This window comes from Anas acuta, chromosome 13, assembly GCF_963932015.1.
Source record: "Anas acuta chromosome 13, bAnaAcu1.1, whole genome shotgun sequence".
NCBI lineage: Eukaryota > Metazoa > Chordata > Aves > Anseriformes > Anatidae > Anas > Anas acuta.
Window position 1 is genome coordinate 3,541,333 of NC_088991.1, and position 16,361 is coordinate 3,557,693.

Consider the following 16,361-nt stretch of genomic DNA (forward strand, 5'->3'; position numbering starts at 1 on the left):
GCATGGGATATAGCAGCTGGGTACCACAGAACAGCAGCACGGCCATATCAAGGTAGGCAAGGGAGCGAGGGCTGCCTCGTACAGCTAAAACTCTCTCTGAATATTGCAAATTTAGAGAGACACAAAGTCATTATCTAGTTGCAAACGCGGTCTACAGAAAGGTTTTGCAGGCGCAAACTACAGAGATTCGGATTGGAAAGGGTTTCTTCAGCATCCTAAATCAATAGTTACTGGAGCTCTAATACTACTTGGTTAAAAAGCCCTTCAAGGGCTTCTGTCCAAATACTGGCCAAAACTTCTCTGTTTGAATCATAGCCTGAGGTGAAACAGCTGCAGGGAATAATAGCAAACAGAAAAGAGAAGAATTTGATGGTGTAAGGCAGTCTTTCGTATTTTAAATTTTAATGTTTGTGTTTGGAGCAGGTAAATACTTGAGAATGGAACCCAGTTTCCCTCTCTGAAACAACTTTCACTAAAAACAAAGGCAGTGTCTTCCACTTGAGGGATTCATTTGTTTAAAATCAGTTAGCAGTGACACCTTCTGTTGCTTTTGAGAAAAGAGTTTCTTCAGGTATTGAATTCCGGCTTTTTCTAAGTTTTTCACTGCTCTGTAGTCTTTAGCACTAACATGCACAAAAAATATAAGAAAAAAGAAAAGCTGATGATATGGGTAGAAATACAAATCAGTCACTCCACTGGGACAGGCAATTGTGAGGTTCCGGGTAAGTCTCAGAGCTAGGACTGATATCCTCATGCAGTATCAGCAGTACTGATAGTGCACAGTGATCATGATTAAATATCGTATTGCAGTGCTCCCTGAATGAAGGGCTAAATTAAATACGGTACTCATTCATTAAAAACACCTTCCTTCCTCCACTTCTGCAGATGCTCTTCTCTGAATTTGCCTGCAAACTTACCAGCAGTCGTGCTATTTTTTTCCTCAGTATAGTGTAATACGTACCAAATTTCTCTTTTGTTGAGACAATAGCAAATATATGAACACAACTGCAGTAACTACTGCTCGGTGGAATCAGGAAGACACAACTGTATCGTCTGATATTTTGATCATTATCTTTAAGTGGAAAGAACTGTAGATTAACAAAACAATTTTTGTAACTCAGTGGAAAATTTCCATTTATATTTGAATAAGAGTTTATTCTTTGAATGAGATGGCTTTGGTTAACTGCAACATCTGTTTCATTGGCCCCTTAGCTTCAGGTAAAGCTTGAGTTCCTTTACATTTCCTATTATAAGGAACCCTGAATGTGTTCAGTTTCTTCATTTATAGAGCGTTTCTATATTTTGCCAACTTTAGCAGATTTTCTCCTGTTGGTTGATGACTGTGCTGTGCCTCGTATGCAGTCAAATTCACTAAGTGAATTCAGCATAAAAAAATCCTAACAGTCTGAGTGGAGTCTAGGATGGTAGTGCAATTAAATCAGTTTAATTTCGGTGTGATGTAGCTCTTCTTTCAGACTCCAGCTGTGTAGCACTCTTGCTCACTTTATGTTCTAAAGTCCCAGTGATTTTAAAATTGTTGCTTGTTACAAGTGAGAGATTTAAATTAGTTTTCAGTTAAAATTCTTGTCAAGTGCTGTTACAGACATGGTGATAAGAAAAATAATACTACTTGTAGAAAGGCATTTCACAGTGATCCAAACCTGCTCTGAAGGATTGCCCTTCTTAAACAAACAAACAAACAAAAATCCAAACAGATTGGCTGGTATCTAGGGGAAATGGTGTTTTACTGGGCATGATTCTTCTGAATCCAAGGTCAAATTTGCACTGACTGTAGTGGGAGTCAGGTAGCTCTCAAGCAGGCCAAAAGACAAGCTGTGTTGTGAGTATCTTACAACCTAATTACTAGTCAAGAGCAACGAGAACAAGGAAACAATGAGCCAAAACTGGGCTGCACTGTAAGCAGGACTGATATAATCCTTGCCTTATTAGTATCCATTCTTTTAATAGGCACTGTGACAGGTGAGAGATTTAAAAGGGTACTTAAAATAGCACGTTTAGGCTGTGGTTCTGTGTGCATTTCTGCAGTAGTAGTAATGTTGGTTTAAGCAGCTCTACCTCAGCTGATTGTTCTTTTTCCTGTCCCACCCATTCTGCTGTGTCCATGCAGCTGTTTGGGCAGATGTGAGGCAGAAGATGAAACTGAAAAACAATTATTCTTTTCCCTTGATTATTTTTCAGCCAAATTAATTCTCCAGTCCGCTATATCAGAGGGCTGCCCGAAAATCTGTGTGGGTCTATTCTGGGGGGACTGTACAAAACTGAGAATTAATAGCCTTGAGCAGCTTAAACAGTGCTGTGGAAAAATGAGAAAATGCAGCCCAATGTGACGTTGCAAGTATTTATGGGGAAACTGTCAGAAATTAGAGGCTTTTGAGTTTTAAATAATAGGTGATGAAGGCCAGTGAAGGAAAGATATGAATGAGAGAAGGTAGATGAACAGCCTTGAAAGTGAAGAAAAGTAGTTTATACTTAAGATTGTAGAAAAGTCAGAGCTAGGGAATGAAAGAAAGGGAAATGGAAAGAAAGCCCTCTTTTCCAAATACATCATTTTCCACTTTCTTAGAACTAAGGGAAACATTATACCACAGTTTATTCTGTAAAAATGAACTCCCAAAAAGTGCGCGACGTACATGGTCAGAATCTCTGTGAAGTTGTTAGTTTTATTGTGGAGGATATTATTCTAGAGAAGAGTCTGTACTTACATTCCCCAAAATTCAGAGGTTAAATTCTATCTTTGTAGCTTCCCATCATAATGATCTTTTTTTGGATGGGTCTGCCATAAAACTGGAAGATTTACATTCTGAGAATTCCTTTGGTCTGGGGAGTTCCCACCCATTGTGGAGACAGTCTAGACAACTCTCCCCTTGCACTGCAGCCTCCGAGGCATTATGAGTGTAGCTAGGAAGAAAGTGGTTTTGCCTGGTTGGCTTTCTCACATTATTCCCAAACTGGTCTATCACACTCTGGAGGCTCATATGAGTTTTCCTTGGTATATTCTGTGCAGACAGAACAGTCACTGTTCTGCGGTAGGCTCACTGCCTCAGCTGTGCCCATGAGAAATTAGACGCAGCTCTGAATCTAGGCCAGAAAGTGTGCACAAAATCCAATAAAGTTAACTTGCACATGCCTGAGAACAGTAATTGTTCTTACCAGTTAGAGGCCATATCCTGCTATTGTTCCATATATTAAGCCCCTATTGAAGTCTCTCCTAAAAAATCTTGTACAAAAATTCATTTCAGGATGTGATACCAGCCAGCAGACAAAAGGTCCTCACATGTTGTGTTACTGGAATCCTGGCCCTGTTTCATATTTTGAGCTATGTTACAATATCACCACCCTGTGAATCTAGTCTGTGTTATTTTAAATTTAACATTGTTTTACAGGCATTTTGCACTCTTATGCAAATTTAGGGTTTGGTCCCGTTAAACCATCTGTGCATGGAGCTTGCACTACAAAACTGGGCATAGACTTGCAAAAAAAAGATGTCCAAGTGTAATTTCTCTATATATGTAGGATTGGGCAGTCCTCTAACTAGAGACAGAAATGTTAAATGTTAAAAGTGTCAAGGGAGTCAAGAAAGTCATTTAATTAAAAACCTAAATATCAAAGCACTTGTAATAAGGTGAGACTAGGAGTAGCTTTTCCATGGAATTCGTTTCACTTAATTTTGTGAAGCTGCGTTCTTCCTCCAATACTATGCCAATGCAATGTCCTATCCTCTTTGAATGTATTTTTCCATTGTACAGTGATAAAAGAATATGTAGCTTACATAGCAGTATTCTCACTGGAAATTCACCATGGTTCTGTTGAGGTCAGTGGAGCTTCAGTGATTTATGCTAGCTGATACATTAATAATAAGCCTTAGGACATATTTTTTGACATGGCTGTTTGTAGTTAGTCTCCTTCACAAAATGTTTTCCACTGCTGTACAGCAAGCATATGGATTAGCAGCATTTCTCTTTTATGAAGAGTGCAAAGTGCTTGTTGTAAAAGTTTAAAATCAGTAAATTTAGAACAATCCGTGGGTATCGTGTTTACCCAATGCAGTCATACAGCCACCCTATTGAAACCTCACCACAATCGAATCAGGCACCGCAGCTGAGGTGTATAAGGATAGAAAGTTATCATTCATTTCCAATTGAATAATTTAGGAGGATAGAATGTAATTGCTGAGAATTATATCTGATCAGAACATCACAGTTACATTTCTGTTCATTTCTAAGAGTTGTACTAGACCTCTAACCAGGTGGTCAGTAGTTGATTTCACATCTCATCTAAAAACACTGAAACGAAACGTACATAAAAGCTCAGTTAATGCAAGGAGCAGAAATTTCAGAAAAGAGGGGAATGTTAGCAACATTAATTATTTGTTAGCAGTGTCAGTTGATTCGGATGACAGAAAATGCTCCCATGTAAGGAAGCTAACAAGCATTAATTTTGGTCTCCCTTTTGATTTAAGACTACTTGAGCTTCCTTTTCAGATGTTATTTAATTTTCTTGTGAAGTGTTTTAATTTACTCTGACAGCTGCTTTTGCTATCTTTTTGCATGTGTTATCTAGCTTTTGGTGTGAAGGAATTTCACCTACATTCCTCTAATGGCAAGTTCTTTGCTTAGGTTCATGCTCCCTTGCTCTGGTATTCTACACTGCTGAGATAGCATTGAAGCTGCCAGCTCTCTGTGCCTTTCGGAGAAGGGAGATATGCTGTTCTCCAAAGACTAAAGAACTTTTTTCTTTAATCTTTGTGAATACCAAAAATCAGTGAATCTTTCTGCTTGCCCTTTACTATTCTCACTTCTATAAAGGAACTCGTTGATCTTAAGATGGTCAAGAGCTGCTTCCACTGTTCCAGGTGGGGCTTCACTAGTCACTTTATATCAGACAATTCTAGTCATGCCTCACAAAATCTTTAAGCTATTGTTTTAAGAGAACGTTCGTTAGCTGCACTAGACTATTGCATTAAAAAAAAATATGCATGTCAGTCATAAGTGTTTCCTTCTACAGTATTATTGTAACATACTGATTATTGAATGTCATTTTTTCCTGTTTCTCTAGATATATTAGCAGCCTTTATATTCAATGCCTAAATTTCTTAACCTCCTGTCTTCCAGTGCTTCTGATCTGTACGTGTCAACCTGAATGTCATGTCAATCCTCCTTTCTGTGACTGGTTTTATAAAATCACCATTTTTGTCATGCTGGTGCATTTATTTTTTTCTGTGCAAAGAAAAAAATGTTCCCAGTACACTGGGTTCAAACTGACAAATGCCAGTGTTTGTCATAAAGGCAATGGTACTTTGGTGCTATAAACCTCTAACTGCTAGAAAGGGCTAAATTCATTGTCTTAAAAAAGCTTAGATATCCATACAGAACACTAATTAGTAGCAGATGTTAACTCTTGTGGCAAAAAGCCAGCGAGGCTCCGGCAAAACCTTTCTCATTGCAGTCATCACTTTCGTCATTGGCAATTGGATCAGTGGAGCCCCATGAGGCTGGTTCTTATGGTGCCTCAGGAGTCACCTCTCACCCTCACCCTGTCTGCTTTCCAGTATTCAGTCCTGCAGATTGTTCTTTTTTTCAGTGCAGAAGCAAAAGCCAAACAACTCACGTGCACTGCATCCAGCTATTAATTCTTTATTACATCCTTAAGGCTTTGGAGGAGACTAGTAAGCCTCAAGCTGCTGAATAAAGTTTAATCTGAGAATTGGTAGCACCCAGTCTCTCACAGAACTGCAGCCTTATTCATAATTTTGTTGCTTCCTTTCCGCAGCATTCACATTCTCCAACGTAACATTTTCTGATGTACTTTCTATTGCAAATGTCAGTTCTCCTCTCAGATATGTACAAATCAAATTACTCCAATGAAGTCAATAGAATTTTATTGTTACAGAACAGTGAGTTCCACACCAGGCCTTTTAAACCTGTAGGTTCTCACTGTAAATTGATGAACAACTTGTCTGTTCCTAGGTCTCTTGAGCTATCCTCTGGTCTCAGGGAAAACGGTATCTATGTGGATACTCACGTATGAACACACCAAACTTGGTTTGCGTGCCTGTTCTCAACAGTTTCTTCATGCTTCATATTCTAATCACCTACTGACTGCCAGAGATTGCACAGAGGTAACATATTTTTGTATAAGCACTGAGCATTTGATTTGAGGAAATGACCATTTCCGTGCAGAAGTGATTGAGACAGTCATTAACACTACCAACCTATCCTGATGTTAATTCAGCTTAAAAAAAGCACTCATCTGCCTGTGAGTTTTAATGTCAACGTTGAAATATACTTGTCTAGTGTTTCAGTTAAAACGGGGCTTCTACAGCTGTTACTATTCCATTTGAAATACATCTTTCTAATAGTTTACTCATTTTGGTTAACATTTCTATATAGCATTTTTATGTATTGGAAGAGTCATTGTGACATACTGCAATAAAATGAGGGGAAGTCTGGTGTAGGAAGTGATCTAAGGGACAGTTGCTGAAACATTTCAGGGGTATTACTTCATGGGCTAGGTCTGTACAACTAACATTCACTTTAAATTAGGGGCTTAGAAAAAAAAATCTTTAAAAAAACACCTATTTAACTCTGAAAAAAAAATAAAGTCTGATTTCTCCCAGTTTTTCTATTGCTAAGGTTGTATTTGTTTTCACAGGTCAAAGTCCCACTGCCCAGTGTCATCACATTCAAATCCCACAGTAACCTGTAAGTATTCCACCTATGCATTTTTAACCACAATAGAACAGATGCATGAAAACTGTTGTGATCATCTCATGAATACTGAAAGTGTGCCTTTCATTGAGCTATCATTAGGCGTTATATATTGGGGTAGAGTGTGATTTGTTATGTAGCTTGTCTTTTTATGTTAAATGCCTATAGTTCAAGAGTGTATGCTTATAGTACAATACATCTACATTTTTAAATACTAGCTCGTGATCTCACGCGCTGCATCTAAAATGACAGATTCACAGTGTACCAAATCTACTTTTAACTGCTTCTGAAGGTACATTAACTTTAAACCCATTTTTTTTACCTGGTTAAATCAGAACTGAAAGTTATCAAAGAAAAATATTGCATTTGCCCTTTGATGAACAATTACCAAGTGTTAGATATTCAGAGTGGAAAATGGATAGCGTTTTATTTTATGAGTCCACTAACTAATAGTGAATTAGAATAAAACTCCTGTGGGAACTCATTTGACATTCACATGAATAACAGATGAGTTCATTATGATCTCCTGCTTATAAAAAGAATGGCAAATGAATTCATAATTATTAGGCATTTAAAAATAACACATTCCCCCAAAAGATATAATTCTGCATTAAATACCCGGCTGTAGTTCAGCTGCAGGGCTTTGAAGAACCTGAAATGAAATGGTAGCACAGCATATAGCTGAAACTGAATGGCAGGCTGATGATTTGGTCATTTGCCATGTTCTTTAACTGCTCGTTAACCAAAGTAATGAAGACCTATATTCTGTTTAATGTTTGAATTAATTCTGAAATTTATAGCGGGTCCTTACTTCTGAAGCAGAGACTACGGATTAGATATATGGTGCATGAAACCATTATACTGGGTATGCGTATGAAGAGGATTTCAGTGCATATGGCTACTGACATGGACTCATGTCCTAAGTTCCTATGGGCATCTTGTTTGAAAATTTATTAGACTTGAATTTTGCAGGGCTCTTTTTTTTTTTTCTTTTTTCTTTTTTTTTTTTTTTTCCTGTGGGATAGGCAGCTGTGTATATGACAAATACTACTCAGGACAGTTATTTTGCCAGAAGTGATGTTCTCAAATACTTGCCAGGCCACCACATTAGCATATTGCTGACAGCCTGGCAGGAGACAGCTCTTGTACGAATTGTAACCCTTGCCCTGTGGTGACTCTAAGAGCACAAGGGTCCCTAAAGGTTACCTTGTCTGCCAGGCAGAGAGGGAAGTGAGAGATGCTGAGAACAAGAATTCAGAGGATAACACAGAGAACTTGCAGAAAAGAAGGGGATAAGGAAAGTGCTTTCTTTGAACTACCTCTACCAAGGGCATAAACAGAAAAGGGATCAGAAATAGTTTAAATGAAGGGTGTTTTAAGAGCCATGGACACTAAAGAGATGCAGGATTCTTGCTTGCCAAATCATACATGTCATCTTGATAGTCTTTTTGAAGGTGGAGTAAAGAAGCTTTGGGTTTTCTGTATGAATTTTGACCCCAAAGGTCAAAAAACTTTTTTTTTTTTTTTTTTTTTTTTTTCAAGGAATAGGGAAGTAATGCTGTGTACATGACTGATGTCATCTCAGTACAGAGGTAAGGAAATGTGTGAAAGACCTTGTGCACATATAGATACTACAGTCACATTACCCATGTTACCATGTTTTCTCACGTTCCTGTCTCCCTAGCAGCAGCCCAAGCCCTAACACAGCTATGTCACCATGAACTATGTGGTCATACCTACATCACAAAGTAAAGCAGCCATATCAAATGGGATCATATCTGTACTTCACTCAGAGGTCTGCAGTGGCCTGAAGCTGCAGTCCATCATGAGGTGAGTGGACTCTGTGATCAACCTAGGCTGTGTGCTTCAGAAAAAGGGCTGTAAACACAAAAATAGCAGAGTAGGAAGGATGCACAGAGGCAAGGGTCAGAGGATTGTGGTGTTAGGGCCCTGCTGTGGAGTCATGAAAGGGGGCACAAGGACTACAAATATATTAGCCAAAACTGAATTCTCTAACGTAGTAGTACTTTTTTTTTTTTTTTTTTTTTCAGTACTGTTTGTGTAGCTTTCACTAATAGGGAAAATGATCAGAAAAGCTGTTTGGGCTACGCAAAGTTTGTAGAATTATTTGAGAAACCATTAAATGAAGATTGAATGATTTATTTCTGTACTGGAACAAGAATTGCCAGCTGTGCTTTAACAGTTGCAAAGCTTCCAGTGGAGGAATACGATTTATACATTGCTGAATTACATTGCTTTTAATTTTAAAGGTCTATTGTCAGTATTCGTTTGAACTTCTGACTTTATCTGGTACAGACAGCTAGGGCCGAGCAGATGCTTCAGATGAAAAAGAAAAATGCCCATAATTAAACCCAATAGATAAAAAGAAATCATGCATCAGGGAAACTGTTTCCTGAGTCCTGTGAATTACTGACTGAAGCATGTGGTTTGATTACAGTTATTGCCTTAATGCAGAGTTTCAAGTCTTAAAGGCCTCATGAGGACAATGCAGGAAACCTGTTCTATCTGCTATGTATGAAGGAAGGGGTATGTGAACTGTTGTATTCATACATTCACAGTTTCCAAGACCAAGGAGGTAACAATAGCTATTCATGCTAACTATCCTACATACACATTTCTTTTCCTTAAAAGGTAAGTAAGAAGTCTGGAGGTTTGCTGGGTTTTGGTTTTGTTCAAAACCAGTGCATTATGAATTCATTTGTGATGAAACTTTCAATGTTTCCATTCTAAAACATCTGTCATCTTTCAGAAAGGTAGTTACTTGCTTATACATCATTTAATATTTCAGTGTATTTATGATTGTCAATATTTGGGTAAATCAGGGTGGCCTATTGCATCTCCCTTCTGTGAAAAAGGGAATCCCTTCCATGAAGCTTGTAGACAGCTCTTAATTAGTTACTTCTAATAAAATCTGACAATTGTGTTCACAAAGACACCTTTTGGAAAATTAGGAAAGGAGTAGTGTTAGGAAGAAATTATTACTTAGAATATTCATAGAAGATTCACTTTATTTTTTGCAGGAAACAGGTACAATTGTGGCGGTATTTGGATTATATATATTAGATTTAGAGACTTGGCTTCAGAATGTGCTTACAATATGACAAATCTCAATCTGAATCACCTTAATTTGTTCTATGTTGTCCTGCAGCATATAGCAAAACATGTTTGTTCTAAATCTAATGAAACAGTAATTAGAGTAAGTAAAGGCAATTGGCAGTGATTGAAATAGTAATAATACACTGCATTTCAAACGTTTGTTTAAAGTGACCTCAGTCTGTTATTTTACTGCTAGAGAACAAACCTCTCTCAAATTGCATTTGTCTACCACTGAAATGTTCCTATAGTATGCACTACCCACATTAGGGCTAATTGATAATAATTCATTCTCCAGAAGGTTTGCTATTATCAGCTTTGTTTATGTAAAGTGGAGATTAAAAAATAGTTCTGTTTCTTGCAAACTGCTGTGCAAATTTCATCTACTCTTATTAGATCTCATTATCTCCTAGGAATGATATGTGATTCCTCTCATAGTGGGGAAAAAGATAAGCAAATATAACATAGGACTCAAAGAAATCTTTGAATTTTAGTAGGCAGAACATTATTTGTATTTGTTAAACCTAAAAAATATGTTATAATCTTTCTGTTCTACTTACAAGTAATGTTGCCATAAAAAATCCATGCCAAGAAAGGAATAAATCTTGTGAATGTAATATGTATATAGCATGTATCTAAAAGGAAGCATGAATAGAAATGTTACCTTTTTCATTTTTTTATTTTTGCTTTATCCCATCTTGTGTCCTAGTGCTCTTTGCTGCTCTGATTCAAGACGCCAAGAACTCAGAGATAGGTTCATTAGGAAAATACATATATCTGTTGCATTTCTACAGTTGATTAAATGTAAAATCACATCTTAGCTCTTGTGATCATGTGCTCTCTGAAGTCTCCAAGACATTCAAGTGTATAGTTAATGTAAGAGCTGCTCCTTTTAGCTACTCTTTTGATAATTAACTTTTTTTGTAACATACCTCACTGATTCAGAATGGTATTTGTTCAAAAGGATGGAGGTCTTGTAAAATAAGTGGTATTTTTACTTGCAAAATTTGAAAAGAGAAAACATACAAAGCTCCTCATCATAAAGTTCAAACTACTTGATGGCATCTGGATAGAAATCCTTCCTTTTCCAGCTGTATTATTTTTCTCAGTTCTAGGGAACCTTTGATATGTAGCTCACAGGCAACAGACAAGATGAGGAGAATCCAATTAGTTCCTTACTCTCTGTAATTTATGAACTGTATTCACCAGATGATTAATTTTTATATATCTCATTACATTTATTAACATACAAATGCATTTAAATTTCTTATTTATGAGCTTGCACATCACTGCCTGTATGCTGATGGTACAGGAAAATGTAGCTCTGTGTTATTTTATTGGGAACTTGTTCTGGCTTTCAAGCACTGAAAATGTGTTGCGATGTTTCTATTTCAAATACTGCAAGAGAATTTTAAAATCCACGTAATTTATTTATTTCAGTATACTGCTTGGGAATATCCTCTATTTTTTTTTTATTCTAGCAATTTTTTTACTGATTTTTCTCCTCTACCCTTGCCAATTAAATGCAAAATATTAGGTCATGTCCTTTCAGGCAATGTAGTTCACACATTTATATATTAAGCACTTTGTAAGTACGCTGCCTTTTTTCAAAGAAAAAAATCTTGAGGAAATAGGTTTTCCTCTTCCAGAGGTAGTTTCACTGTTTTGTTTATTTGATTTTTGTTTGTTTCTTTGATTGCTTGTTTTGTTTTTATTTCCCCCTTTTGTTATTCTGCAGAGGTACTCTGTTAGGATTTGATGCAGACTCTTTAAATCAATGGGAAGGTTCCTGCTGACGGTGGTGGGCTTTGGATGAACGCATTCTTTCCTGTGTCTGAACCAACCTCAAAAGCAGGGGAAAGATCCCAGGCGTTCACAGTTGAGCTATTCTGATCTCAGATGTGTTTAGCATTAGTATGAGAATGAAGAACATGGCACGTCCACCCCATTTTTCTGTTGAGCCAGGCCAGGTGTGGTGTGGTAAATCCAGGAGCCTGATGTGACACTCTTCTTCGTCCATGGAAATTCTCCGCTGGCAACTTGCAAGCAGCGCGTGGCTGCCTGCTGCTGCCTGGGTGGTGCAAGCTGGGCAGACCTTGCCCTACCTGAGCTCCGAGCCACCTCCTGGGGCTGGCGTGGGAAACTTCCCTGCGGAGAGCTGCGCAAAGGTCTGCAGCAGGGCAGAGGTCCTCCTGCAGCCCGGTTTGCTTTATTTTCAAACGCCATCGGAGTCTGTCTGGTATGAAACAGTGCTGCGTGTCTGCACCCATGCAGACCTCGCTGCATAGCTTCTACTTGACTGGAGAGATAAAAATAATCCCTGACATAAATCAACTTTGTTCTGCCTCAGAACATAATTTAAATACCTTCTCCTGGCTGCTCTCCCCTCTTTGTAAAAGCAGCAAGTTCCCTTTCTGGCCTTCACACTCCAGTCCTAGAAAATGGTTAATGAGGATCTCTGGCAAGGCAGAGATGCCACTGGGAAGGGACAAGCAACATCACCTAGAAAACGGTGGCAGGAGGCAGGAAGGTTAGAAAACCTCTTGAATATTTCCTTTCCCATGATTATAGGGCCAAAACATGGCTTGAATTTAGGAAAATAACTGGACAAAAATTTGCAATGGTTTTTAAATTCCTAGAATAACAGAGTTTTGAAAGCACTGGGACCATTTTTGAGATTGGGTTGAACTAGAAAAATAAATTCAAGTGAAATAATAGATTTTTTTTTAAGTTTTTAGAGGAAAATTTTTAACACATATAAAAAGAAACTTTTCATCTTTGAATTCCCATTTTCCACTTCAAAATTAGTATAAATTTAAAAAATACTTATTGTTCCAAGGAGACACTATTCTGATAATATTCAGGTGACTTGTGAAAAGTCGTTTGTTTACACCTCTGTTAGGGTGTAAGGACACAGCTCCTCTCTTCTGGTCACCAGAAGAAAGTGTGACCATGTGTGAGAGCATGAGCCTTGTGGCTTACCCTGCCTGGGCTCGACTCCTGTTCATTGCGATGAAGCTGTGGTGTGCAAGGGCTTATGAACTCATCAGGCTGCACAGCTCAGCACACACGGAGTAAATGTGACCTTATCAGTCACAGAGCTTTCCCTTATACTTCGTGTTCTTGTTCTTCTCTTTCACCTTCCTTCTTCCCTAATCAGCCCCAGCTCGTTTCCAATAAATGCAGCATGTAACATCATTTTCAGGTAGTCCCTGGATGAGAACTCCACATGCCCAGTCAGACTCCCCCTTTTTCTCAGGCTGATCTGGGCAATTCAAAGTCTAAATCTTCAGATCAGGGGTTCATCTACTTTTTTGTTTTGTTTTGTTTTTAAATATTGACCCTGCATGCCTGACTTGGAAGGATCCTTTCAGATTTTAGGAAGACTTTTGCTCAGTCATCAGTGTCACCACAATGCTGTGGGCCTTTGGAAGCTCAGAATGCAGATAGTTTCCAGGAAAGGAAAGGCTCAGGAGGCTCGGGAGACCTTTCCTAAGGGAAGTAGATAGGGAATGAAACTGCTGCTGCATGTCTCCAGTCAGAAAACCACTTTAAGACGCATGTGACTCTAAATCTGTGTCTTGTCCCATAGATTCCTGTCTACTCATACAATGGGGTTTTGCTGTTACTGTTTGATGTGTTTTAAAGAATACTTCATAGGGCTGATCTAGTAGCTAAAATCTTCACCGAGAGGAAGGCACTATGGATATTGAGAAACTGTTACTGAGATGTAGCCTGTGTGATCAACACAGCTAATAAAAGTTTGCAATCTGAAGAGAAAAAAATGAGCAAAAAGAGAGAAGGGAGTGCTGTTGGTGCAGTTTTGCAGATGGAGAAGGGGCCAAGCCTTCATTCTGCAAAGTATGGAGGCAGAACCTGATTTTTAGCATTTCCAAATGTGTACATTTCGACATATTCTGTTTGATCCTGGCAATGCTTTATGCCTACGCATTTCTAATTTTAACTGTTCTGATTTTTTTTCTACTATAAAAGAGGGGGGCTTTTATAGATTCTCTTCAAACTGCTTTACTTAAATACAGAAGAACATCTACATTCTCAGCAAAACATCAGATTTTCAGTTTGCGCATAGGTATGTGTTTGTTGTTGTTGTTTTTGTTGTTTTCTTTTTGTCTGTTGCAAATTTTCCATGCAGCTGTTCAACTGTACATGTCTAGCATCAAGAGAAACAGAGTACCAGATTTAGTTATATTGGCTGGTTGGGCTAACTTTTCAATAGAAAATAACAGGGTTATTTATTATATGGCTCCAAAGTAAGAGCCTTATTCTGGAAGGGATATTTCATTGACATTGAACTGAAAGCATAGGCATAATGCAATGAATCTTAACATTGGCTGGGCTGGTTCTGGACGCCTGTGTTATTCAGTATTCATATCAAAATCCCTGTGTCCAGCACAAGCAGAGTAATGGGATGAGACCTTTTCCCAACAGTATAACCTTTAAGACAAGTTCTAGCAGTCAAGCAGGAAACGATAAAAATAGTACATTCATACTGCTTAACTTTGTCCTGTGTATGGTAGCAGATTGAATTCAATGATGCTGAGTATGAAGAGGTTTAGTCTTCACATATGCCTTGACACACTCTAGTGGCAGAAACTTGCAGTGCCATTTGTTGGAGCCTAGTCAAGTCGTTTTCTTTTCCATGTGAAGCAATAGTTACAGCAGATGAAAATTTTGTTGATCATTATTAAAATTAAACTAGCAGTTCACAAAGTACTCTTCCAGTCCTGTACTTTTATATAATCTGTATTTTTTTATATATTTTAATATATAAAATACTGATTCAGGGATTTCACTTGTCTGACATTCGTACAGAGTTTTGAACTATACACCCTGACCTAATCGAGTCAGTGAATTATGTCCACAATACGTATGCAATATGTCAAAGTCAATAAACAGCAATTATCCCCAAGTCCTAAGCGCTTGTCCCTTAATGGTAATGGATGCAGATCTTGGGCAACCTCATCTTTTAACCAACCATCATTAAATGGTAAATCAATAACCATATCAAAAAATGTATTTATAGCTAAGCTCCTAAACTAGTGGTTTTGCTTATCACGCTAATCATAAATGATTCACTTCTTTGTCTTATGAGAAGACATAATGGACCACTTGGCTGCTTCAGTTCTGTCTTCATTTTTTCCCTCACAGAGCTGCCCTGTGGCAAAAGTCCTCAGATAATGCAGTAAAGTATCTAAATATGTGCTTTCTCATCACAGCAGGTAGATAGCCCTACCTATGGCAAAGTGGTTCCTCCAGGACCAAGAACTTGCTGTTGCAATACTTTTGGTTTAGCTGTGGGCTACTACTGATCCTCCAGCCTTGTTGCTGTTGCAGTTTGTCTCACAGTAGGGTGGAGTATCTTTTTGGTTTTTATTGCAATTCACACTAACAAGGCTATTTTGCAGAGCACAACTCAAAATTTCCCTTCCTCAGGAAATTTCGCAGTTTTGAAACTTGCTTTTGATTGCATCACAATGGAAACAAAATCTCATTTTCCGCAGAACAGAAAGAAGAAATATTTCATTCAAATTTCGTGTTTGCATTCGTTATTGTTGCTTATACAAAGCAAGTAGATTACATGTCTCTAAGGCTCTGCCTGTTCCTTCCTCAGTACTCTCTGTTTGAGGAACTCCTTTCCCCTGTATAGGTGAAGCACTCTACGGTGCCCCTGTCGGCAGGGGGGGCTCTATGTACCTGTATTTCCCGTTGTCTTTCAGTCTCTTTTTTTCTAAGGATTTGTGCCCATTTCCATCTCAGATTTGGAGCCGTTGCCATCAAATTTTAAGTTAGACTTTATTTTTGTCAGCCATTAAGTAACTTTCAAGTTGCTTTCCAGTTATCTGGATATAAAATAGTCATGTAGATGAACTGCTCTTGCTGCTCTGCCTCTGAGGCTTTTATATTTTGATTTTTTTTTTAAGAACATTTTCTCTTTATATTGGTAAGTTGCTTCAATAACAGTGTATCTAAAAGTTCTGTCTAAATACAAATGCTTATACGAAAATATGCCTTTTCCTCAGCTTCTGAGAGAAGCTTGCTTTAGATTTAAGAGTGAGTAGTTTTTAGGCTGGTGTAACTCATGGTGTATTGGTGTAATAATTAGAAAGATGCTAACCCAAAATTAGAACTGGTGTGAACAAGTAAATATCCCACTGAAGTCAACAGGAATAGTGCCAGTATATACTGGGAATATATAGACCTTGTTTTTTTGCATCCTCATTTGAACTTTTGTCCTCTGATAGCATGGTCAGACTATATATATCATAACATTTGTAGTTATGTCATAATATTTTTTTTAATTATTAGTGAATAGTTCAGTTTTAGGGTTTTTTTTCCCTTGTTCTGCTGCCAAGTTCCATGAGAACACAAGCTGTGAGCTAGATCGGAGCTCTGAATTCTTTTTTTCTTTGGAATGGACAAGGCACTTCCAATTCCAGGCATCTGTTACGTTTTCATACATAGCTACATGCAACCCTATTTGGGTGATGCGTTATTGTT

The 16,361-nt window shown here is 38.0% G+C and overlaps 1 protein-coding gene and 1 long non-coding RNA gene across 23 annotated transcripts in view; one reads left to right on the plus strand and one right to left on the minus strand.

Moving 5' to 3' along the window:
- The window catches only part of AMMECR1 (AMMECR nuclear protein 1), a 112,493-nt gene that overhangs the window by 88,351 nt on the left and 7,781 nt on the right, over window positions 1-16,361 (minus strand). The gene's annotated exons all lie outside the window — the stretch shown is intronic.
- Window positions 1-16,361, plus strand: part of LOC137863736 (uncharacterized) — a 29,755-nt gene that overhangs the window by 2,386 nt on the left and 11,008 nt on the right. Inside the window, exons 1-4 of one of the 2 annotated variants that reach the window (XR_011101091.1) lie at window positions 4,224-6,139; window positions 6,673-6,722; window positions 8,271-8,320; window positions 8,416-8,558. This is a non-coding gene — a long non-coding RNA (uncharacterized lncRNA). Of the gene's footprint in view, window positions 1-4,223; window positions 6,140-6,672; window positions 6,723-8,270; window positions 8,321-8,415; window positions 8,559-16,361 lie in introns of those variants that run through there. The other variant, XR_011101092.1, reaches the window with a different exon arrangement.